The sequence below is a fragment of the Ictidomys tridecemlineatus genome, chromosome 9 (assembly GCF_052094955.1).
Source record: "Ictidomys tridecemlineatus isolate mIctTri1 chromosome 9, mIctTri1.hap1, whole genome shotgun sequence".
Classification (NCBI taxonomy): domain Eukaryota; kingdom Metazoa; phylum Chordata; class Mammalia; order Rodentia; family Sciuridae; genus Ictidomys; species Ictidomys tridecemlineatus.
The window spans coordinates 95,879,494-95,905,375 of NC_135485.1; the positions used below are offsets into that span (position 1 = coordinate 95,879,494).

At 38.5% G+C, this 25,882-nt stretch overlaps 1 protein-coding gene and 1 non-coding gene across 8 annotated transcripts in view; one reads left to right on the forward strand and one right to left on the reverse strand.

Moving 5' to 3' along the window:
• Positions 1 to 25,882, reverse strand: part of Sgms2 (sphingomyelin synthase 2) — an 85,516-nt gene that overhangs the window by 44,037 nt on the left and 15,597 nt on the right. For 4 of the 7 annotated variants that reach the window (XM_078021833.1, XM_078021831.1, XM_078021832.1 and 1 more), the window contains exon 2: positions 9,584 to 9,690. The exons of 2 other annotated variants lie outside the window; for them this stretch is intronic. The gene's annotated coding sequence lies outside the window, so the exon portion shown is untranslated. Of the gene's footprint in view, positions 1 to 418; positions 440 to 9,583; positions 9,691 to 25,882 lie in introns of those variants that run through there. One more of the 7 variants, XM_005340791.5, reaches the window with a different exon arrangement.
• LOC120892667 (small nucleolar RNA U13) lies at positions 22,738 to 22,841 on the forward strand. The gene has a single exon (XR_005737448.1). It is a non-coding gene; the product is annotated as a small nucleolar RNA U13 (small nucleolar RNA).

The window sequence follows — 25,882 nt, forward strand, 5'->3', positions numbered from 1 at the left end:
TGCACCTTTGGCCATGGGTACAAATTAACAATAATGATGGGTTTCTGAAATAACCCTGAAATTTCCTCCCTAACCTTTTCCTCTTCTGAACTTTAGAGTCCCCCATTTCCTTGGGAAACACCCGCACCTGAGATTTGATCCACCCAGACACACTGGAATGAGAAAGATTCTGCAAATGCAGGAATAAGAAAGACGCTGATTACCTACATTTCCTCTCTCCAAATGACATAGCACTCTCCGGCCATGTTTAATTGCTATAGAATATCATGTAGGCACTGCCCAACTCCTAGACCAAAATGCAGTCACATATTCCCCATACCATTCGCTGACATTCTCACCTCTCTTTAAAAAAATAAAGTCCAGAGAAGTCACCTGGGATTCAAGGTCATTGGTTCTCTCCCCTTCCCTATGTTCTTACCCATTTTTGTAGCAGGCCCTGCAGTTTTACAGTTCACTGCTTACACAGGGCTCTCTCCTCTGCTGGTTATGAGCTGCAAGGACAGAGTCCATGTCTTATTTGTTGGTGTCACTGGCTGCTAGCCAAGTACCTGACATTCTGGGCCTAGAATGGCTGCCGAATGGCTACATCAGCCCACACACTCAAAGACACCAGAGTTACCTTACCCTTTTCCAAAGAAGCACAGGTATCTTTCTTTTCTAAATGAGTCAGAGATGTGTCTACAGAATTGTGGGCCTATCAAATACTAGTCCCGTCTGACTTTCTATGGTTTACTTCATGTAACTGCAACTTCTATTATAGCATATCTTACATAAATAGGTGGGATATGATGCAAGGTGTAAGGAACACACCATATCTGGCTTCAGAACATCAAAGCAATGCTGATGTAGCTTTTCGATATATAATTTTCAAAGTACGTAATTCTGAAAATCCTTGGAGAGGCTTCTCAAATGATTTATGGTTGTAATCTCTGTAATTACAGTCCTTGGAATCATTAAGGAATCAGTAAATCCTTGAACAGGGTCCTGCTTATCTTTGTGATTTCTTCATTCCTTCATGATTCAGCCCTCCGGGAGTTGTGGAGAATGGAGGGTGAGCCACCCCAGCCCCAGAGCTTAGATAATTAGGGACTCTGGTTCCAGAGCTTCCCAAACATGGACATTGAAATATGGACAAGCACTTCATGAGGTTGGCATCCTTCTGCCCCCATCTTGAGTTACGAGAAGTAAAATTTCTAACAAGTTGCAGAAATGGGATTTGAATCCAGGCAGTGTAGGTTCCACTATGTTCTGTTGTTACTTTCTGGCTATTTTTTTTTTTTTTTTTTTTTTTTTTTTTTTTTTTACAATCAGGACATACTATGATTTTCCCCTAACAGCAGCAGGTTTCCTTCCCTGAGAGTCTTTCAGGGCAGATGGCACACCTTTTCCCCTTCAACGCTTCCTGGGGACAGTTAGCACAGAGGTAACCGGCTGTTTGCCCTGTGAGGTGACATCCTTCCAAATATTAGCTGGTCCCACCTTCTTACATACAGTTACCAGATCTGGGCCATCTGACTCCCTCAGTGCCTCTGAGAATGTTTATCCACTCTCTGGTGACTTAGAAGAGGGGCATTTCCTGGAAATACTGAGGTTGGACATTTCATTGTAGTGAGGTGTTTAGAGTGTGTGACTCACTCCTGTTGCCTAGTAACTCATTTGTGTTTGGCAGGATGAAGGCAACCGAAGCACAGGTACAGTCGGGCACAGGGCAGATATTTATTCAGCACAAGCCCTTCCCAACACTGGACTGTTGATTTAATGTTTAAATCTTGACACCGTTCTTTCCCACTTCCTTACTGGTCATAGAAGCTCCTTCCATCTTTCTTTGTAAGTCAGGAGAATTCAGAAAGTATTATATTATGCAAAAAATCACCACATTCCTTATAGCTGAAATAAAGGTCACGTTATTTTTCCTACTGAATTGTCTCATGGTGTTTGGAGGGCAGGCCGCTCATCCCCAGAGCTTGTATAATTGCACACTATGGTTCTAGTGCTCCCCAAATATAGATATAAAAAAATGCGCAGCCAACTTTACAAGGGAGACATCCTTACTGCTCTCATCTGACTTATAAGAAAGGAAACTGAGAAATCTAGCAAGTGACAGAAAAGGCAATTACAGGACCCTTGCAGGTATAGGGAACTGGAATTACCCAGTGTCATGGAGGTTACTTGTCATCCCTAGAAGAATTAGTTTTCTCATGAATTCACTGTTAACATAATGTACTCGGTAAACAGCACTGAGTCACTAATTCTGACCTCACAGTTAAGAGATAATTTTTTTATACATAACAGGACCATTGACTCATTTAGTGGGCTATATTCCAGACCACAGAATTGTTAACACTCAAATGCACATACTTTCTTTTTCTTTTTATAAAACTTTTTTTAAAAAAATATTTTTAATAGTAGATGGACATGATATCTTTTTATTTGTTTGTTTGTTTGTTTATTTGTTCTATAGAGGAGGAAGAGTTTATTTGAGGGCTCACGGTTTATTTATTTTTTTAATGTGGTGCTGACAATTGAATCCAGTGTCTCACACATGCTAGGCAAGTGTTCCGCCACAACCCCAGCCCTTTTTTTTTCTTATAACAAGAATTGATTAGCACAATATAAATAGTTTCAAAAATTAGGGGATTCACCCTCAAATATCATAAGGAATATAAATCATGGGACAGCTAGACTAAGGTCACCTTACTAATCTTTTGTCTTCAAATTAAAGATATCATGGTCTTTAAGTCACTGTAGAAGCCAAAAATTTAGAAAAAAAACACTTTGGTTTGGCATCCTATATAAAGTCTCCACCAGTTATTATTTTCCCCATAAATGTTATGACTCCATCACTTTCCTGGTCATTTCTCTACACTAATGGATAGAATTTATTCAAAGGAAGAAAAAGTATTTTTTAAAGCCACACACACACACACACACATACACACACACACACACACACACACACACACACACACACACATATATATATATATATATATATATATATATACACAACCTAGCATGGGTGGGTATTTCCAGTTTATTTATTTTTTGTTTGTTGTTCTATTTTATTTAAATGTCATACCTCTGCCCATGGGATATACCTGCTACAGACACAAGAAGGTAAGATATAAGGATATAACTAAATATTACTTCTAATCTTAAAGGGAAAGTCCTAGATCCTAAATTTATTTATTACTTTCAGACTAAAGGATACCAAAATAGTTTTAGAAATTTTTCTTCTTTCTTCTCATCAAATAATATTCATTATATTATTTGAATGGGTTTCATAAGTACTACAAAAGTCAAACAGATAATTTTGCTTTGTTTTTCACAGCTGTAAATGGGTATATACGTTTCCTTAGTAAATTTCATCTTTAACATGTTAAAACTTTATCTTCTATGAATTTTTCCCCTTAAATATGTCTCTCAAATAGAGAAATCTTTCCATGTCTAAAAGCTTCTTAAATTCTACCAGATTAGATTCTTAGCAGATTTAAGAAAAGAGTACTCTCATTATCTAGAACTGGCTAATTGTAGGTTAGAGTAACAGGTGGCAAGAAATATGAGGATGAATTGCTCTCCAAAGTATTTTAAAATCCTTAACCATGTCTAAAGCAGATTTTTCTAATTTGGGGTTCATAGTTGACAGGTAGACCTCCTAAAGCTGTAAAAATCATCTTGGCTCCTACATATAATGGAGAAAACAAAGTATTCAGTTCTGTAAACTCTCAAATGGAGTGTAGGTCCTGAGCAATAAACTTCCAGCAGATGGCTAAGGATTTAGTTCATAATTTGTTGCTGACGACCTGCTTAATACAAACTGTAGTTAAAAAAAAAAAAAGAATATTTTTTTCAATGTTGTAATTGAATATTTCTAATCATTAAATAGGAGTAGAGTTCTCTACCTCTGACAGTGAGCACAGTTTATTGCATTTGTGTACTCTTAAAGTGAAATTATCATTAATTTTCTCATATTTTGAAAATGTATCTAACCTTCATTTAGCTACCTGTTACGGCCAGGCAAACAAGACAGACTTTGTCCCTGATATCATAGATCTCGTGAACTGGTTGGGGAAACAAATAAAATCACACAGTGAGTAAATGTTTGCAAAATTAAAAGTTCAAGACTAAAGGAATACATTGCCAAGGCACACAAGCCATTCCGGAAAGTTCAGAGAAGGTTTCTTGAAAGAAACTCTAAACTGAGATCAGAAGGACAAAGTGTCAGGCATGTTGGGGTAGGATCAGTAAAGACAGATGAGGTGGTGTGTTCAAAGGCCTAAGAAGCAAAGCAAGGTATGCATATTTAGCAATGGTGAGTAAGCTTGGCAGAAATGGGGGGAAGGTTGGCTCTGGAATAGCCTGGTAAGACCTATAATACTTGGGTTTTGCTCCAAGGGTAAATGGAATCAGGGAGCAACACACTCAATTTTGTATTTTTTAAGATCCCACATATGATTTCTTATGCTCAGTGGAAAATGAAATTATTCTTTTACCCAAGGATAGGTGTGCAGGAGTCTCCATATAACCAGTTTTCTGTAGTGCCAGTGAGCTATTACCATACGACCAGGGAATAATAAGGGCTCAGCCTAGGAAGAAGTACAATCTGAATTCCAAATCCAGTTCCACCACATTCTAGCAAATCACTTAACTTTGGGAAATTCACTTAAACCCTAGATGCCTCAAAGCAGAGGTAATAATAACTACCTCACAAGGCTGTTATGAAAACTAAAGCATTGAGAATAGAGGCTGCCACCATGTCAAACACAAACCGGTCAACCCTGGGATTGAGAACCATTGTTCCTGGCTATATTTAACATTTTAAAACTATATATATATAAACTCTGGGGACTGGAGGTGTAGCTCTGAGGTAGATGATGTGCTTAGCATGCACACAGTCCTGGGTTACATTCTCAGCACCAAATAAAATAAATAAAATCTTTTATCTTTAGAAGCTATTTCAGTTCCTTAGGAACAGCAGCTTAAACAAATAAATCTTTATGTTTAACTGTCTTACACATTTTTCTATTTGAATTTTTAAAATTTTTAAATGGAATGCAAATCCAACATAATTATACAAAAATAAAGTCTGATTTCTGTCTTTGGGCCTTGTGCCATATTTGGGCAAAACTCTCCTGTCCTGCAAATCAGCATTTACGTGGCCTAATTGGCCAAAAAGTGGCCCTGATCTGGAGTTTCTAGGACTACATATTTGCAGATAAGCTTCAGAGTCAAAGCATAATTCAGAAATCAGACTACTTAACTAAAATTCTGTGCCTATGAAATCTAAAAGAATTTGGTAAACCAGTTTTTGAATAATTTAATTATAGAGAAGGAGAGCAAGGAGCTTGTATATCTAAATACAAACATTAAGATAACCAAGAATCAGTCATGTGGCTTCACCACTAAGCATAAAACGATCTAATTCCCAGGGGAGACTTCTTGCCATCTCCATTTGTTAGGTGTAAATGCTAAATCAGTCTATTCAAAAATCTGAAAGACTGGACATTTTACAATAAAACACAGATAAGTTAAGACCTAGTGCTAAAAGTCAATTATGTGCTAACATATCTGTGTCATTTGCACTAATACTGCAGAAGACAGACTATCTAAGTCTTTACAATGCTGAGTGTCTGCAAGGGGGTTGACCACCCTCATGTCAATGACTCACTAGGAGGCTTCAGACAACTCTGCCTATGGCAATACTCACAGCTATGATTTATTGCTGCAAAGGGATACAAAGCAAAATCAGCAAAGGGAAAAGGCATTTGGGCAAAGTTTGGAGATAACCAGGCACAAGCCTTCAAATGAGCCTCTCCCAGTGGAGGCAAATGAGATGTACTAATTTTACCAGCAACAGGTGTGAAGTAGTGTAGACCAGGGTTTTAAAATTTTATTTATTTTTAATTTTTTAAATTGAGGTTGGTCACTAACACATCCTCTGCCAGACAGAAACCCAAATTCAATACTCCCTGCAGGAAAGCAGGTACTCAACATATACCTTATTTTTTTTTCTAAAAATAGTGTAGAAGCTGGCTGTGATGGTACATACCTATAATGAGGAAGCTATCTTAGCACTGATTTATTAATTTTTCCTCCATATATTGTTTAGAGAAATTTCTTCATTGCAGAGAAGTATAGTATGCTATTTTTTACAATTTGAAGGGGGAAAATATAAATTCATACTACTATTTCCTTCCATCTGCATAAAGGAATCCAGAAGGATCCATTTAGGTACTGACAACTTGGGAGACTGAGTCAGGAGGATCACAAGTTGAAGGCTAGCCTCAGCAATGTAGCAAGAGCCAAAATAAAATATAAAGGGATGGGGATTTAGCTCAGTAATAGGGTGCCCCTGGATTCAATTCCCAGTACCAAACACAAAACAACAAAAATGTGTAGGAACGGTGAACCCCTCCTATCAGGACTGGTGGGAATGCCAAAGGACTGACCCTGCAAGCAGGTCTAAAGGACAGCAGCCTCAGGCCTGCGATGTCAGCTCACTGCACACTGATTTGTTTCAATTAGCTGTAATATAGGATCAAGCTATAGCAGAAAGGTCTTACTTTTAGTTCAGCTAAGTATATCACATACCTGAGAAACACTTTTGTCCTGTATATTTATGGAATATACAATGTAGCACTTTAAATAAGGGCAAACATCATCTTAAAATTTATAATAGAAAATCTAAAATGACTTGGCAGACTTTTTTTTTAATTACCCTCTGGCAACATGTACAATGATTTTTATTAAAAAAACCTTTAATTGCAGCTCTATTTGATTTTCCAAGAATTTTCTTTTAAAAATGCCACTGAAAATTCCGAATAAATATTATTCCCAAATTGGAACTACTTTTGAGAAACCATTTAACCTATCAGGATTGGCAAAACCTCCAGACACTGAAAACAAGTACCTTCACAAGTTTCTGGTAGAAATGTAGTAAGAAAACCTACTCTGGAAAGCAGTTTAATGAAATCTGTCAAAACTACACATACACCTTATAACCTGCAATTCTCCTTTGCAAGTTTACACAGATGTAATTGCATACATGAAAAGTAGCCTATGTACAGTTATTTATTGCAGCATTGTTTAAAAGCCAGTGATTGGCCTCAACCCAAATGTCCATCAATGGGTCACTATTTACATTGTGGTACATCCCTACAATGGACAACACTGTAACTGCTTTAAAAAAAAATAATGAGGAGCTCTCTTAGCACTGATTTGTTAAATTTTCCTACATATATTGTTCAGAGAAATTTCTTTATTTCAGAGAAGTACAGTATGCTAGTTTTTACATTTTGAAGGGGGAAAATATAAATTCATATTTCCTTCCTTCTACAGAAAGGAATCCAGAAGGATTTATTTAGGTACTGACAACAGAGGCTGGTTAGGGACTGGATGGCAGAAGCAGAATTTGGTCTCATTCCTTAAGTCTGAAAACAATAATGGATAAAAATTATATACTCCTGGGGCTGGAGTTGTAGCTTAGTGGTAGAGTGCATGCCTAGCACATATGAAACACTGGGTTCGAATCTCAGCACCACATAAAAAAATAAATAAAAAAGTTATTATGTCCATCTACAACTAAAAACATTCTTTAAAAACTATATATACATACTTGAAAAGTAATCCTTTCTCAAGTCCAAGCTAAGTTAAATCAACCTAGTCCCTTTTTTGGGCTGTTGTTTCAACAAACTTCTAAAAATTCTGGACTGAGTAGAGCAGAAGATTTCTTTATTTTCCAAATCATGTTCCAACTCTCTCCTTTTCTACTTGTGTCCATCCACCATCTTGCAGGGGGTTTTCCCGGGGTTCCTGAGAGAACGAGAGTCCAGTTCTCTATGCCTTCCTGCTACCATTTGCTTTCTGAGGATATCTGGGAGTTTTTGAAAGATTCTTGAAAGCAAGAATTTGTTTTTTGTCCTCTGCCTCATTTGCCACATGGAGAAAAGGGCCTGGCACTAGAGAAAGTGTTAAGTATTTGTTGAATAAATGGATTCTTTTCTTCATCCAATGTCAATGGGACAGACAACACCACACAAAGGGAGAGAGAAAATTTGTTGGTGTCAAATATATTAGAAATACTTGCCATTCCTAGTACTGGCCCAATATAGGCGTTCTGATCCTTGCAACATTCCTAGAATTATTCTGGGTTTTATAGAAGGTGAACAAATAAGCCTAGAGAATGCTGTGTGGAACAATGAACCTTAATTATTCACAACATTTTATTTTTTAATTAACTTGTGATTACATGTACTTTGGGTCCATGTTAGGATGGAAGTCTTTCCAGGGAAACACAACACTAATTAGTCATGAGGTAAAACAATAGCTACCTTAAGTCAAATGAGTTCTAGTCCTAAGGTACCCAGAGGGAAAAAGAAAATCTTTCACACCAAACAGAAAATCTTTTGCACCAAAAGTGCAATAACTATTTTTATTTTCAAGAATAAAATTATCCTTGAAGTTAATTTCAAGCAGTCTAGCAGTGAATTTATTCACACAATATCGATGTCAATCACACTGAGCACAACTTCTTCCTCCTCAGTGGGCACAGAGACATCTCTTTAACCTTGGAATATATAACTTTTTTTTTTTTTTTTTTTTTTGCACTAGGGATTGAACTCAGGGGCACTCCACCACTGAGCCATATCCCCAGCACTATTTTGTTTTTTATTTAGAGATAGGATCTCACTGAGTTGCTTAGCACCTCATTTTTTGCTGAGGCTAGCTTTGAACTCGTGATCCTCCTGCCTTAGCCTCCTAAACTGCTGGGATTACAGGCATTCGACATCACACCCAGCCTAACCTTAGAATATGTGACAATAAAAACAGAATAATCGTACTAGTAATACTTCAATAATGTGTTGAATATGTGCATAGCTGATTGATTTATCGTGAAGATTTTTAGTGCCACAAATTTTTCTTAAGCTTGGTTGAGGCCACTGAGCATTCTCATTTAGCAGAAAGGTTTAAAACTTTGGGTCTTATGTCCATTTCTCTTGCTGTATTTAAAATAGCAATCCAATAAGTGAGGAACCATCCATCTACCTGAAAGAGCTTGCCATTCAAGATTCTCCATAGGATAAAATAAAAATTCTAAAAGTATTTGTGCAATATATTTTATAGGGCTAGGAGTGGAGGTGGGGATTAAACTCAGAGGCACTTCACCACAGAGTTATATCCCCAACCCTTTTTATTTTTTAAGATAGGATCTTGCTGGTTTTTCAGTGACAACAAGATCCAGCCCTACACAGGATCTTGCTGGATCTCATTGTCCTTTTCAGCGTTTTACTACTTGCTCCTTACCCTCCAATCCCCTCAACAAAATGATCTAACCCCCACCCCACCCCCCTACACAAAAATAGGATCTTGCTAAGTTGCTTATGACCTTACTAAGTTGCTGGGGCTGGCTCAAATTTGTGAACCTCCTACTTCAGCCTCTGAGTTACTGGGATTAGAACTATGCACCACTGTGCCCGGCTTGTGCAGTATCTTAACTGGAAAAGGGGAGACAGCAGAGAAGTTGCAGAAGTGGTGGCCAGCCAACCTTGAGCTGATGATACAGCATTAGATACACCAATCCTACCTTTTGTAGATGATAGCATGGACAAGTCCACCTTGGTCCTGTGGCAGTTAACACTCCAAGTCTTGTGGCAGATGTTTTCTGAGCGTTGTAGGGCCAGAGGATGCCAACTGTAGGAAGGGGAAATGGTCAGGTTAAGAATGATGCTTTGAGCCATGTGTAGTGGTGGACAACTGCAATCCCAGTGACTGTGGAGGCTGAGAAAGGAAGATCACAAGTTCAAGGCCAGCCTCAGCAACTTAGTGAGGCCCTGTTTCCAAACAAAAAAAATAAAAGGGGCTGGGGATGTGGTTCAGTGGTTAAGCATCCATGGGTTCAATCCCTGGTCTCAAAACAAACAAACAAACAAACAAAAAAGACTGAAGTAATGGTACATGCAACATTATTTTAAATAAAATAAGCCAGTCAAAAAGACCACATGTTGCATGATTTCATTTGTAAGAAACATACAGAACAGACAAATGCAGAAACACAGAAAGATAAGTGGCTACCAGGGGCTGAGGGAAGAGGAGAATGGGCAGTGAACATGAGTGGGTATGTGGTTTTTCTCCAGGGTGATGTGTTCTAGAACTAGATAGCAGCTGGCTGCAGATTCAAAATATACCAAAAATACAGAACTACACACTTCCTAAGAATAAGTTTTATGGGGTGTGATTACTTCTCAATGAAGTTGTTAGAAAATTAAAAGGAAAAATGTGTACCTGAAATGCCACCTAATGATAAAATAAACTTCAACCAGCCCCAAAGTTCATACCAGGGTAAGGCCCATCAGAGTAAGTGGCCTAGTGTCACATGTCAGAGGCTGTAGGCTTCCCTCCAGGGGCCACACTTATCCCTATGAAGAACACTACATATTTGGAGGATATTTTCCTTATCTCAACTTGAACTTTAATCCATCCACTCCCCTCTGGCAACTCCACCCACCACTACCACCGGCCTGACTCTACTGCCCAATACCATCCTGCTTACCCTGGATCATTGTGTCCCATTTTCCAAGCTGATCTTTCTAAAAGTTCACACTCCTACTTTAAACCCTTCAGAGTTTCCCCACACTTAAGAGATCTCTAGGGCACTGAGATACCAATGTATTTTATTTCTTAGGTAGCAGGGGCAAGTCAAATCAAAACAGATAATTGTTCTTGGGCTTTAAGTTTGTGAATAGTAATAATTTATAACTATTTTAATGTGGTATAAATGATACTAATAATATTGTTATCTTCTAGGTTATATTCAAGTCCATTGCTCTAAACATGGTACCTTCTAGTCACTTACATGTGGGCCCTTGTCAAAGAGGAGAATGGGGCTGCCAGCTATGGCAGAACACAGCTGTAACCCCAGCAACTTGATTTGAGAGGCTGATCCAGGAGGATTGAAATTTTGAAGCTAGCCTAGGTAACTTACCGAGACTCTGTCTCAAAATAAAAAATAAAAAGGGCTGGGAATGTGGCTTAGTAGTAGAATATCCTTGAGTTGGATATCCCCAGTATTGGAAGAGAGGAAGGGAGCAGAGAGTGAATGGCTAAAAGGTAACAACCGGAAATTGAAGGCAAATACATGCTCACCATTTCAAACAACAACAAAAAAGTTTCTATACACATTCTAAGGTGGTGTTATGTTATAAAAACACTTATTTTGAATGGTATCATGAAGTTTGTGATTTGTTAATATAAAGTTTATGGATCATGCGTAATTTTATAAAGGAATAAAATAAATGATATAACTTTCAACTGACGGAAATGAGGTAGAATCAGAGAGCTTGGTAAATACACGCCAGGTGTTCTTGATCACAAGATGCAGAGGAAGAGGGAGAATTGTTTCCTGTGACTTAATGTCATTCCACCTGCTGCCAGGGGCAAGTCACTGCAAAGGCAGCAAAGCTGGTGGATCCTGAATAAGGATCCTGAAGTCCACCCTGAGCACCTGTGTGACTCCAGGTGAGAGCCCAACCCTCCGGGTGCCTCAGTTCCCTCATCCAATTGGGACAATAACTATGCTCACTTCATAGGATCCCTCAAAGCACTCAAGAATTGAAGGAATTAATAGGAATGAAGAGCTTAGAAACAGCCTCTGGCATTTAGTGTCCTATGCATTTGATAAGATGGAACTAAGATGGGAAGAAACCGGGGGAAATTCAGTGTATTAGTCAACTCTTACACACTGATGGAACTTGGGCTGCATATTTGGTTCTCAACTCCTTTGTTGCCAGAGTCAAATACAAAAACAAATAACCTACAGACCAAAACTCAGAGAGAGGAAGAGGGAGAGAGTCCATATCTGTATGTATTTTGAGGAAGAGGACTGGGGAATAATATTCTGTTCTCTAGAAGAAACAAAGCCTTCCTTGACTCGTAGCTTGGATATGTTCGCTGTGGGTCCATAAACAAGAGGTGACGAGGAGCAGTGATGACCAGGCAAGCCATCGCAGGGTGCTCTGATAGGCTTTCATTATGTCCCTCCATGAATTTCAAAGACTAATGCTCCAGAAGCGCTTCGGTAAGAAGCCATGAAATGTGAGAGGAATGACCAGCTCTCATGGGCTGGCTCTTTTCAGGGACACAATTACACCAGAAATTCTCAGTCCATCTTTACATCCGTTCCCCACAGCCATGCTTCTGATGATCACGGTTGAGGAGAGACTGGTCCAGATTTATGAAGCAAATCTCCTAACATCAGGAGATGGCCAAAATAAACCACATGAAAACATTAAGAAACCTGATGCGTTGAAAAGCATCTGTTTTTAAGCTTAATGGATTTGAGAGTCATCATCTGGCAGAAGTCATCATCTCAGGGGATCAAACAACTTGGAAGGATATTCCCATCTGTCATAGTCACCCGAGGCTCTAAGCTCTTGTGGTTAAGACATATTTTATTGTAAATTGGACAACAGATGAATTTTCTGTAAAAGACTGGTTACTAGAGAGCAAACCATGGGCATGGTGGTACATACCCATGATCTCAGAGACTCAGGAGGCTGAGGCAGGAGAATCATAAGTTCAAGGCCAACCTCGTCACAAAATAAAAAGGCTAGAGTTCATAGTGGCTGCCAATCTTACTGGAGTGAGATGGTATCTTAGGGTGGTTTTGATTTGCATTTCTCTGACTGCTTGAGATGGTGAGCATTTTTTCATGTACTTGTTGATTGATTGTATGTCCTCCTCTGAGAAGTGTCTGTTCAGATCCTTGGCCCATTTGTTGATTGGGTTATTTGTTATCTTATTGTCTAATTTTTTGAGTTCTTTGTATACTCTGGATATTAGGGCTCTATCTGAAGTGTGAGGAGTAAAAATTTGTTCCCAGGATGTAGGCTCCCTATTTACCTCTCTTATTGTTTCTCTTGCTGAGAAAAAACTTTTTAGTTTAAGTAAGTCCCATTTGTTGATTTGGAAAGCAGTTTGGAGATTCCTGGGAAAGCTGGGAATGGAACCACCATTTGACCCTGCTATTGCCCTTCTCAGACTATTCCCTGAAGACCTTAAAAGAGCATGCTACAGGGATGCTGCCATATCGATGTTCACAGCAGCACAATTCACAATAGCTAGACTGTGGAACCAACCCAGATGCCCTTCAATAGATGAATGGATAAAAAAAATGTGGCATCTATACACAATGGAGTACTATGCAGCAATAAAAAATGACAAAATCACAGAATTTGCAGGGAAATGGATGGCACTAGAGCAGATTATGCTTAGTGAAGCTAGTCAATCCCTAAAAAACAAATACCAAATGTCTTCTTTGATATAATGAGAGCAACTATGAACAGAGCAAGGAGGAAGAGCAGGAAGAAAAGACTAACATTTAACAGAGTCATGAGATGGGAGGGCAAGGGAGAGAAAAGGGAAATTGCATGGAAATGAAGGGAGACCCTCATTGCTATACAAAATTACATATGAGGTTGTGAGGGGAATGGGAAAATAAACAAGGAGAGTAATGAATTACAGTAGATGGGGTAGAGAGAGAAGATGGGAGGGGAGGGGAGGGGGGATAGTAGGGGATAGGAAAGGTAGCAGAATACAACAATTACTAATTGGGCATTATGTAAAATTGTAGATGTGTAACCGACGTGATTCTGCAATCTGCATTTGGGGTAAAATTGGGAGTTCATAACCCACTTCAATCTAATGTATGAAATATGATATGTCAAGAGCTTTGTAATGTTGTGAACTACCAATAAAAAAAAATAAAAAATTTTAAAAAAATAAAATAAATAAATAAATAAACATCCAAACTCCAAAAAAAAAAATAAAAAAAATAAAAAGGCTAGAGCTGGGGATGTGGCTCAGCGGTAGTGTGTTTGCCCAGCACCACCAAACATAAAAATAAAAAGGCTGGGGATGAGCATGATGGCCCACACCTGTAATCCTATGGACTCAGGAGGCTGAGGCAGGAGAATCACAAGTTGGAGTCCAGCCTCAGCAATTTAGCTGAGACTATCTCAAAAAGAAAAACAGACTGAGGATGTAGCTCAGTGTTAAGAGTGCCCTTGGTTCAATCCTTGGTATTGCAATAAAATAAGTAAATAATTTAAATAAGACCTGTGCGTCTTCAGATAGTCCCAAACTACCAATAGTCCCTTACCATGATGTAGTTGAACGTCCATGGTTACTCCACAATTCAAATAATAATTGAACTTCATGTGCCTAAGCCAACATCCCAGTGATTTGTCATTCTTTTCTACTTAATCCAGCAAAGTATGTTGTACTTGGAGTTAATTATTTCAAAATTTTTCTTCAGACAGAGTGATGTTAAAATCTTTTTATTTAATAGAAACATAACAATTGTACATATTTATGGGGTACTGTGTGGTGTTTCCATACATGCACACATCAGGGTAACAGCATCTCCATCATCGCAAACATTTATCATTTCTTTGGGAACATTCCAAACACCCAATTTTGAAATATATACTAAATTGTTAACTGTAGAAAAGGGTGTTAATCTTCAGGTTGAAATCAACTACAGCAATGTTTTTTTCATTTTAATATATGTGGAGTATTGTTAAAGAAAGCAGAAATAGATTACTTAAATTGTGGTTCTCAGGCATTGAAAGTAGCATTCTGCAAAGGAGAGAGAGCATTTATAATGAATCCCTGCGCATCTTGGATAAACATCACTTCTTCGGAGAAGTAAGATCAGGCTTCCTTTCACTTCCCCCACCATAATTCTACACTTTTTCTCCATCCTATTTGTTTGCTAATTGCAATCGTTTAGTCAATCAAAAGACAAGATTTACTTGTCTTCTTTCTGTGAGACTTTTAAGATTCATGAGGGAAGAGGCCACACCTGCCAGGTTTTCTGCTAGTTTTCAGGCACAAAGCCTGGAAGAGTTGATGGCTATATCTGAGTACGGGTTCACAAACTAACTCTATAAGAAGCACATGTCAGCTCCTTGAAGAACAGGTAAGGAAGTCACTGAAGCGATCCTACAAAGGAGGGAGGGAACGAAAGCATTTTACTCTCATCAAAATGTGCCCCACAGTTGGATACTTGGAAGGTGCATTTCAGAGACAGAGTCCCTGGATGTACCTAAGGCAGATATGAAAGAGAGGGAGGGAGAAAGGGACTGTGGAGGACTGACCCACTAATATAGGCGGGTGCTTTCAGAGTAAAATCTTATTATTAGAACTTAAATAGTGTTTTCTAATTATAGACTCAAACCTAAAATATCTTGAAAGGTCACTCTGTACTTCCCACTGCCTAATGCACACTGCATTCAAAACATCCCCAAAATAGGAATCTTTTTTTTTTTTTTTAAAAAAAAAAAAAAGCCCAGAGAAGGAAGGTTGAACAACAGATTGAAAAGCCCTGTGTTCACAACCTCTGCTTTCTGCAGTTTTTCTATTAGGTCCTCTGTGGATCAAACAACCAGTAAGCTGGTTCACTCCTCCAAGACACAGAGTTGTTATTGTCACAATCAAACTTCTAAAATCCTCAGAGTAAAAGTCATAAGAAATCATAAGAATGTCACATAATAGTGATCGTTGAATATTTTTAAAGTCTGTCAAATGCCTTCAAACCTTCTTCAGGGAAAAAAAAAAAAAAGCCCCTTACACTTGCACATTGAAAGTCAGAAAGTAGTAACAAACAAATATGAAGTAGTAAGCAAACAAATATGAAGTCATTTTCTTCACATATTAAATTTTTTAAAAATTAAAATTATAAAACTGCTTTCCAGGACTACTATTAAATGCATTTCTTACCTTTTTGTAAATCTAAGCATGTGAACAAAGATTTAGCTCTGAGCATATTCACCATGACATTGTTAAAAATAGAGAAAAAATTGAAAAAAAAAACTTTAAGTGTCTTAAGTGCAAGTGCAAGATATTGCTTAAGTAAACTGTGGTAGACACAATGTAATTATGAAATACTCCTTCACTAGGTTCAGTGGGGAGGGATTAGAAGTTCATGATATACTCATGGGTACAAAACAATGATACATATCTGACCCTATTTATCCTGTTATTTGAAAGTTGCATATGTAAGCATAAATGTTACTGAAAAAAAAATGTAAAATGTTAACAGGCAATAGATTTCTAGATGATTTATGTTTTTCTTATCTAGGTATTTACTTTTCTAAAATAAACATGGCCTGCTATCATAATTTAAAAGTAAAAGAGAAGATCTGGGGCTGTAGCTCAGTGGTAAAGCATTTGCCTTGCATGTGTGAGGCATGAGGTTTGATTGTTAGCACCACATAAAAATAAATAAAGATACTGTGTGTTCATCTACAACTAAAAAAAAAATTTTAAAGTTTAAAAATTAAAAGAGAAAAAAAGACATTAAAATTCCCCAAATTTCCAAATATCAGCTACCATATTAAGTCTCTAAAAAAATTTATTATGACAATCTCAAGGACTGTTTGGTATCCTATTTACTAAAGATAAAAAAAGCAAATATCATTTTTACTTGTGGTCATTATATGTGTGTGTGGGGGGGTGAGCAAATAAAAATATTCAATCCTGGAATTTTATAAATTTTCCTTTTAGCAAGATGCTATTTGTGGTGATGTACCGCCAAGTAGTAAAGAGGTCAGCCTCTTTGATTAAAAATAGCATAATTATATAGTTGATAAAATTAAAGCAAAATGTACATATTTACTATGATTGCTACTCTTAGATAAAAATCATGCTTTTGAAAACATAAAAGAAACTCCAAGTAAAAATAAAATGGGACACTTAAGGGACTCAGGACAGAAAGAAATTGTGGGCCTGAGGATATAGCTCAGTGGTAGAACGCTTGCGTAGCAGGTGTGAGCCACTGAGTTCGATCCTCAGCACCACATTTAAAAAATAAAACTAAGTAAAATAAAAGTATTGTATTCACCTATAACTAATTTTTTAAAAAAAATTTGGCCTGGGTTGAGAGAAGGGGGTAACATCACATAAGCTGCCCAAAAGGTTCTCCTTTGCCCAGGTAGAAAAAACAGAAGTTGGAGTGCAGAATGAGTCTTCAGAGTAATGGAAGTATGATAAAACCACAAGGATCCTGTAGTGTGCATACCTAAGAAGGTTAAAAGAATGACAGAACGGGTGTACCTGAGAAACCTGGGAGATCTAAACGTGTGCTGAGCATCCAGGAAGGCAGTGTTCTTTCGATCCCCAGTCATGGGAGTCTCTTGGTAGAATGAACTGGAATTACTTACTTAGTAACTCATTTCCTCTAGTTTTTTTTTTCCTCTTTCCTTATCTTTTGTTGTCCTTGCTTGTAAGATTTCTAAGAGGGTGTTTGCTCTGGCTACCTCACCGGTTATCAGCAGTTTGCTTGTCTTGTGAGAAACTGTCTTTCAAACATGAACAATCTGTCCTTGTCAAAACTGTTATAAAGAGGCACTGGGTTTCCCATGCGCACCACACCCACCTCAGACCTCTGCACCCCGCGAGTTTCCAACATTCCTTCCAAGCAATCCTAAAGCAAACTGCATATCAGCATATTTATATAAACCCTTATCTCACAAAGCACAATCTTTCACATCATTTTTGAAGTCTCAGAGGAAGGACATATTAAGAAAACAAAATGGGAACCAAGAAATTAAGCCCTCGGGATCCAAAGAGCTATGTGGTATTGAGATGAAAGAAACTCTTAAAGTACTAGGAATAGCTGGATAAAGGGGAAGGAGAAACAAGGAAGTGAAATGGGGGACACATTAGAAGTTTTTGCAACTGTATTTTGAGCAAGAGAGAGGAAGATGAAGCAAAGTGCCCGGTAGCCTAGAGAGATGACCACATCTTGGGGGTGGGGCGGTGGACAGAAGTACCCCAACCAAATAAAAGGAGGGAGGCTCTGCTGGTGGAACTGAGGCACCACTCAGGTTCCAACAGGTTGTCACAAAATGGGATGGTGCTGCTGACAAAGCAAATCCATCTTCCACGTGCTTTTACCTTGAGCTTCTAAGTCACGCTGGGCCAGTCACGCTGCCACCCACTCAGGTGGCAGAAGAGAAAGTGAACTGGGAACAGGCTTTAGTCACCTTGATCTCAGAATATGGCACCTTCAAGGGGCTGGGGTTGTGGTACAGTGACAGAGTCACCTTGATCTCAGAATATGGCACCTTCAAGGGGCTGGGGTTGTGGTACAGTGACAGAGCGCTTGCCTAGCATGTGTGAAGCCCTGGGTTTGATCCTCAGCACCACATAAAAATAAATGAATAGAGGTACTGTATTTATCTACAACTAAAATAAATAAATAAAAAGAAAAAGAAAGAAAGAAAGAAAAGAATAAGGGCTGAACACATGGAAAAAGCCCTGAGGTCCCCCAACCATCTCCTTCAGTATCCCTGGGTTCAAGTGTCTAAACCTTGCTGTTGAGAAAAGTGAAGAATTATTCATCTTTACAAAAAGGTTAACAAATAGAAAATAATCCCAGTTTCCCATGAAAGTTCTGAACAAGCAAACATGTATGCATGTGGGCTTTTTCAAGTGGGAATACATATTATTTTTTTACTTTTTTCCGTGTGTGTGTGCACGCGTGTGCGTGTGTGTTTTGTAGCTGGGGACTGAACTGAGGGCCTTGTGCGTGCTAGGCATAGGCTCTACCACTGAGCTACACCCCCAGCCCTTTACTTGTTTTCCATGGCCCTTTGGTTAAACTGTAATGATGTATTACCTGGTCAGCCACCTTCTAATTGACAGCAGTGAGAAATATGACAAAAACAAGAGGCAAAGGGACTTCCTGGGCAAAAGAGCATGGGCAAAGTATATTTATTACAATCAGAAGACCTGATTTTAATCTGGATTCTGATATTACCGCAATCTTTAAAAATCACTTGAATTCTGTGATCCTCAGTGAATTCTACCTCAAGTAGAATTCTTCATCCCTCTATCCCCAGTACCTAGAAATTTGTAAGGTACATAATAGGTGCTCATCAAGCATTTGCTAAAGAAAACAAATGAACTTGTTGGACTAATAGTCTTTCAAATTTGTTCCAACTTTCTATAATGGTACTATTTAATACAACCACCATAAGCTACATGGAGCTACTTAAGTTAAATTCATTAAAATTCGAAATTCAGTTCCTTAGTTACTCCAGCCACATTTCAAGTGGTCAGTAGTCCCGTGTGGCTTATAGTTGCGGTAAGGGACAGTGCACAATTTGGGGGACATTCCATCACCACAGGATGTTCTGTACAGGGCTGTCACAACAGTGCATAACTTTGGGCAAAAGGCAAAATCTTGTACCCACATGAAGAGGGGGCTCTCTAATTCAGGAGACTTTGTGAACCATTTACAGAAGGCATGCATGGAAACTCATGCACGAATGAAACATTGTTCCCTCAGAAAATCCGTCTTATTTTTTAAATATTTGCTTCTTCTGGTGGCGCACACCTGCAATCTCAGCAACTCTGGAGGCTGAGACAGATGAAGACAAGTGTAAAGCCAGCCTGGGCAACTTGGTGAGACCCTGCCTCAAAATCAAAAATAAAATAAAAAGGACTGAGGAATACAGATCACTGGTAAAGTATCCCTGGGTTCAAGCCCTAGGAGAACAACAACAACAAAGTATTGCTTCTCAGGATAGTTTCAACAAATTGTGTTGGAACAACTGGATAACTACATACACAAAACAAATAGAGGGGCTGGGCTTGTGGCTCGGCAGTAGAGCGCTTGCTTCACACGTGTGAGGCACTGGGTTTGATCCTCAACACCTAAAAATAAATAAAATAAAGATATTGTGCCTATCTACAACTAACTAAATAAATAAATAAAACAAATAGAGGTACTGATTCAGAGTATAACATGAGAAAATCTACTTGATCTTGGGTTCAGCAATAGATAAATATCCATCAAGCATAAGCCAGGAGAGAAAAAAACTGATAAGTTGGGCTTCATTAAAATTAAATACTACTCAAAAAAATCAAATATTGCTCTACAAAATGCAGTTAAGAGAATGAAGACAAGTCACAGACATGGAGAAAATGTTTGCAAAACAGATATCTGATCAAGGACTTATATCCACAATACACATAGAACTCACAAAGCTTAAGAAACCAAGAACCCAATTAAAAAGTGGGCAAGAGAGGCTGGGGCTGTAGCTCCATGGCAGGGCGCTTGCCTAGCATGTGTGAGGCACTGGGTTCAAACCCTAGATCACATAAGAATAAACAAATAAAATAAAGGCATGCTGTCCATCAGTTAAATAAAAAGTGGGCAAAAGATCTAAACAGACACCCCATTGAGGAAGATATATAGATAGCAAATTATCATAAGGAAAAGAGTTGAATACTATCTGTCACTAGGATGCTGCGATTTAAAACAATGAGATACCACTATATACAATAGCTAAAATCCAAAACACTAACACTACCAAATGCTGTTAAGCATGCGAAACAAATGGAACTATAATTCATTGCAGTGAAAATACAAAACAATACAAATTTGAAAGACCGCTTGCCACTTGTTGCACAACTACATAGTCTTATCAAGTGACAAGGCAACAGTTACTCCTCTGTATTTACCAAATGTCTTGAAAAATCAACAATCTGTAAAAAGAAAAAAAAAATCTTGACAACAATTTCATTCCTAACTGCTGAAAACTGGAGGCAACCAAAATGTCTTTAAATAAGTAAAATGAATAAACTATGATGCATCATACAACAGATGATGATGATGATGATGATGATGATGATGATGATAATGATTGTGATTATACTAAGGATTGAGCCCAGGGGCACTAAACCACTGAACCACATCCCCAGCCCTTTATTTATTTATTTGTTTGTTTGTTTATTTATTTATTTTTATTTATTTTGGTACCAGGGATTGAACTCAGGAACACTCAACCACTGAGCCATATCCCTGGCCCTATTTTGTATTTTTAGTTAGAGACAGTGTCTCACTAAGTTGCTTAGTGGCTTACTTTTTGCTGAGGCTGGTTTTGAACTCTCGATCCTCCTGTCTCAGCCTCCTGAGCTGCTGGGATTACAGGTGTGTGCCAACCATGCCCGGCTTTATTTTTCATTTTTTTTAATATTTATTTTTTAATTAGAAGTGAACACAATACCTTTATTTTATTTTTATGTGGTGCTGAGGATCAAACCCAGTGCCCCTCCCATGCTAGCCAGATGCTCTATCTCTGAGCCACAACCCCTACCCCCTTTATTTTTTTATTTAGAGAAGGGACTCACTAAGTTGCTGAGGCTGGCCTTGAACTTGTGATCTTCCTGACTCAGCCTTCTGGGTCACTGGGATTACAGGCATGTGTCATTCATGCCAAGCTAGAATATCATTAAGTACAGAAAGAAAAGCTATCAAGCCACAAAAACCTGAGGAAACTTTAAATGCAAATTGCTAAATGAAAGAAGCCAATCTGAAAAGGCTACATACTATAGGATTCCAACTAGGACATTCTGGACAAAGCAAAACTATGGAGATAATAAAAAAAGATCTGTGGTTGCCAAAGGATAGGGAGGTTGGGATGAAAAAATGAAGGACAGAGATTTTTTAGGACAGCATAATACTACAGTGATAGACACATATCATCAGACTTTTCAAAACCCATATGTAAGAGTGAACTCTATTGTAAACCATAGACTTTGGTTAATAACAATGTATCATATTGTTTCATTAACTGTAACAAGTGTAACCCACTAATGTGAGGACACTGGCATGCAGGGGACACAGAATATGGAAACTGGTTTCTGCTCAGTTTTTCTGTAAACCTAAAATTGCTCTAAAAAAAAAAGCCTATTAATTTGCAAAAATAGTACTTCTCAGAATTAGCTATAAACTCTCGGTAATAAAGACAGCAACATTTTTTTTTTCAAAATTAAAGCACTCCAAATACTGATTTAAGCTCTAAAGCAATACTGCAACATTATGAAAAAGCAGCCCCCAGTTACATGCCTTAAAAACAATGATAATCTGTTCAAACATAATCACTGACTTCAATCTGCTTTATAATTCTAAAATGCTTACTAAGGCCTTGTAAACACACAGAACATTCTGAATATGGTTCCATGATGACAAAACAATGGTGGTCAGGTTGCAACTCCAGCACCGACTTCTACAGGTTTTCATATTCAACATACAAATTTATACTGGGTATGGTGTCGGCATGCCACTATAGCTGTCATCCTGGCTACCTGGGGGGCTGAGGCAAGAGGATCACAGGTTCAAGGCCAGCCTGAGCAAGCTGGCTAAACCAAGTATCCAAATTAAAAAAAAAATAGGGCTAGTGATATCACTCAGTGGTAGAGCACTTGCCTAGCAAGGGCAAAACCCTGGGTTCAATGTCCATCACCACAAAACAAAACTAAAAAGGGAAAGAAAAAAAGAAAATGAAAAAAATCGGTTGTGGTTTTAGCTCAATGGTAGAGTACTTGCCTAGCATGAACAAGGTCCTGGGTTCAATCCCCAGGGTCTCTCACACACACACACACACACACACACACACACACTGAAAAGGCTACATACTATAGGATTCCAACTAGGACACAAATTCGTTAAGATGCTACTTAGTAAAGCAAATGGCAGGGCCCCTCTTAAGCAGCCCTGCTAAAATGAAAACTCTTTTCAGTATGTAGCACAAGCACATATGGGGGGAGAGGTAGCACAAATACGAAGTGTGCACTTGCAAAATTATACCTTCCTGAAACCAAACCCAAGAAGACTTGTTTTGCTTCCAAAATGACATTTTTAGGACATCCCCTAAAATCATTCTTGGAATCCTTTTTGGTTCATAAGTTTGATGATGGGGTGTTTAATGCTGTTGTGTGAAATATGTTTCCCTCTAAACTTTGTTATGACTTCAGTAATTACTTGTCTCATGGGGGAAAAAAAAAACAAGAATATTCTTGATTCACATTAAAGGACCCCTTAATTTAAGAGTTTCTTAGCTGCTTGCCTCAAGGAATCATGCTACCCAACAGGGCTCCTTTCTTGTAAACCCTCTCCTGCAGGAGGGCTTTCTTGCATTTTGGCTTGCTGGTTCCCATTAGGTTCACTGTAACCATGCTCACTTGGAGGCTGTGGACTATGTTGGCAATGCAGGAGAACAGGGTGCAACAACACTGAATGAAATAATGACCATATACACTCCCCTTCCTCCCTGCCAGATCAGAGGCTCCTGGAAGACAGGAGAGTCACTCTCTCTTTGGAGCATTTCCTATTTTCACTACCAATGCCAGACTGCTCTCAAAGGCTCAGAAAAGGGAGTTTCTTCTAACCTAGACCTCCTACGCACCTTGCAGATTGTCACAAACATCACTGGCCTTGTCCTGTGGCCCCAGGGACAGACTCCCTAGGGAGTCACAATAGGTGCTCACTGGCTGGGAGCCTCTTGCCCCTTCTCCAGAGGGGTTCCCCTTCCTGGCTCAGCAAAGCTGCTAGTGTAAGCTGCATGTAAGAGTTCTGGCTTGTTCCCCACTTGAGGGGACAGGGAGAAAGATTTCCCTTCCTCTTTTCTAGGAGACTCAAAATCGCTGTCACAACTGCTTATTCACTTTGTCCCCCAGCTATGGGGAGGAAAGAACAGATGGTCCAGTCTCCATCAGAAACCAAAACCAATAGCTACACAAATTAGCAACTGAAAGAAATATAATTACTTAATCTTTGTTTGACTGTAGCTAGGTTCCATTTAAAAAGGAGCTATTTGAAGAGATGGACGGGGAGTGTCATTTCTTTGGATCATTTCAGTATATAAAATTGCATCCTGCTAAGAGCAGACATTCATAGAAAAAAATCTTTTTTAATAACATAACCACTTTGGCCATTCCACCTGGCCAAATCCAAGATGATTTTTAAGAGGTATTTTAAGCACCTCTTGAAAACTGACAGTGTCTTCATAGTTCACACGATACATACTTGCCAATAAGATAAAAATGGGACCACAGAAATACCAGCCACAAACCTAAAGATATTTTTTTCTGCTATTTTCGAAAATTCCTTGTAATTATTTTACTGTGATTTTAAATACAAACATCTCAAAGGACTTCCTGAGAGTTTCTGTCAATTATATCTACAATTTAGAATTACATAGGGAACCTGGTTGGTCTCCCTGAACGCCCTTCACAAAACAGTATTCCAAGCAATGCAGGATGAATTTCCTCTTTAGCACTAACCCACAGGATGTGAGGTCTCTGAGCCTTCCCAGTGAGTGTACCCTCAGGATGAAGGATGGCATGAGGACTGACCTCAGTACTCCAACCCCAATCTCCCGTTGCCATGACAGCCTCAGCTAACTCTGCTTCTCCTTGTTGACAAGCACATCCATGGCAATTCACAGCTGACACTGCACTGCCTCTGCTACTTCTGCTTCCAAACACAGTGTCAGGAAACTATTAGTAACACTATGGTTTACAAAGTAACCATAAGGCCAACTCATCAGGCAGCTAGCTGTATTTGTTAACTCCTAGATATGGATAAGGAGTCCATCCACACTCTCTCTAGAAGATAATCAACTCTTATTTGAATGAATAAAAATGTTTTTGAGGACAAATAATTTTTAAAGAAGCATTTTGTCAAAATGTCCTTCAAGTTTCATGTTGAAAGGATCAAAGGGTTCTTAGAATTCAAACACAGCTAATTAATCACCCAAATAAAAATAGATATGTATCCAATCCTAAGATGGTTTGACAAGTAGCATTCTAGTAAAAGCAAGGTTCAAGTACATCATGTAAAATAAAAAATTCAGCCTTCTTCAGTGATGACAGCAAAGCAGGACTGAAGCTCAAGTGCCTGTACAAACAGGGCAAGGAGAACAGAAAAGAAACTCAGGGACCAGTACTACCCATTACCTTCAGTTTGTCTTTCCCACGAAACCACTCAGAACAACACTTCTCAACCCCATCCTACTGTGTGTAAGTTTCATAATTTTCCTGCTCTTTGCTCACCTATTAAAGGCAATTTACATTTCAAGAAGGAAACCAAAACAACCAAAAGGAAGATTTTTAAAAAGAGAGGAAAATGGGGCTGGATTACATTACAGGATAAAGAGTCTTAAAGTGGGAAAAAAAGAAAAGCAAGGTCTACATATGACTAGTGGCCCATGAAGAAATAATAAATTAATAATTACAAAAGTTTGAGGTCTGCTTGGTAGAATGAGCCTAACCTCAAAAATCATGGAGATACAATTGGAAATGACAAGAGGTCATTAAGATGGGTGGATATATCTTAGTTTCCATGACTATCCACCCAGACAATTAGAACTAGGTTGATCCACATTTCTCTCTCACATGCTTTAACACACAGAAACAGATATAGAGAAAGGTCCCTGGGCTATAGCTTCCTTCACTTTATTTCAAGTACATTCCCTGCATTCCGCTAATATATACTACATGAATTATCCTCCATGAATGTATATCTTTTAGACATGTATAATTTCAATTCAATGACAGAAGAGTCACAATGACCATCTAACCTTAATTTGCTTCCCTTAAAAAGTTACTAGTTGCCCATATTTTAAGTTCAAGTTTCTTCTCTCTTCATATTAACATCATCTTTGGAGACAAATGCTATGCTAACTTTGAGATGCAGAACTGATCATCAGATTCTTCCTCTTCATTCCTGTGAGCAGCACTTTTGTCACCATCTCCACGACTCTGTGCCATTAGAGTACTGAAGAGTCTGCCAAGCTAACTAATCACAACTTTCCACACATCCAAATCCTTAGGCTGCAGAATAAGACCTGAATTCCTCCTCTTGGTATTTCACATCTTCCTGCCTATGGTCCTTACCAAGACCACCCTGGAGATAGCACTACGCTGGGTTAAAAAAAAAACTAGTTAATCCCACCTTTCCTAATAATCTTGGTTTTGCACCTACATATAAAGAAGTTAGACTCACTAGGCCATCTAAGAATTTTCAAGGTCT